Raw genomic sequence first — 1277 nt, forward strand, 5'->3', positions numbered from 1 at the left:
ATTAGATCAAAATGGGTAAACTTCCTGTGCGTAATATTTATGCACAATTCAGCATTGCACAGTGAAGTATTGTGTTTATATTGTTAAGGAAAACATACAACCAATAATAAAATGCAAGTACAGTTTTATTACGTAAACTGTATTATTATTATTTTTAAGTTTTGTAAGTTGTACAAAGGAGCTTGCTCTTACCTTTGGTTTCATGGCTTAAGGTGTGACTAAGGCAAGGACCATGCTGTTTACAGCTTTGGTACTGGACGGTAACAAATGCTTTTAACCATCAGAATTGCTTGTTATCAAGGGATTATTAAACATGCTGTAAAATGAGCCATCTACCTCTTTAATAACATATAATGTGAATGACGCATATCAGTGGTCTGTGGCATTTTGAGGACAGGCTTTACTATTTCATCTTACATTGCTGTTGGTATAATTTACTTATCTAATGGGCAATCTAGGCAAATTCTGACAGTGTGTGGTCAGCTTTACTGTTCAGTCAAATAGCGGCATTTACTGTTGATTTTAAATACAGTGGTACCTCAGTTTAAGTCCGCTTTGGAATAGGTCCAGCTTGGTATAAGTCCTGTTTAGACTCAAACAATTTTGCTTGGTATACAACCTTTGCTTGGTATACAACCTTTGTGCTGGAACTTGTATGGGTCAAAATGAGACATAACACCGCGCACTACCCTTATTTACCTCTCTCGAGACAAAGCCACGACTGCCCACGAGCATCAGTACGCCAGTTACTACCATTCAGTGATCAACCCGCGCTATAACTTTATGTGAATTACATAACATCTCCTCCTCCTCCCTTCTCAGCACCATCCTAGTAGGCACTCCACTCTTCTCAGCAAGGTAAAGTGAGGTTACATTTTCATTTATTTCTTCAAATTACTTTTGTATTTGTGTATTTTAGTATTAAGCAGTGTTTAAATTAATTCATACAGCCCCATCAATGTATAATATGCCAATAACAATAGGATTTTTTTTCATGGGAACAGATTAATCATTTTCCTTTTATTTCTTTTGGGAAAAATGTATTTGGTGTAAGTCTAAGGATCTGGAATGGATTAAGGACTTATACCAAGGTACCACTTATAAATAAATCTGTGAACCACCACCATTCCCATATTATTATTATTATTATTATTATTATTATTATTATTAATAATAATAAACAGTATTTATATAGCGCCAACATATTACGCAGCGCTGTACAATAAATAGGGGTTGCAAATGACAGACAAATACAGACAGTGATACAGGAGGAGGAG

This window comes from Pyxicephalus adspersus, chromosome 2 (assembly GCF_032062135.1).
Source record: "Pyxicephalus adspersus chromosome 2, UCB_Pads_2.0, whole genome shotgun sequence".
Classification (NCBI taxonomy): domain Eukaryota; kingdom Metazoa; phylum Chordata; class Amphibia; order Anura; family Pyxicephalidae; genus Pyxicephalus; species Pyxicephalus adspersus.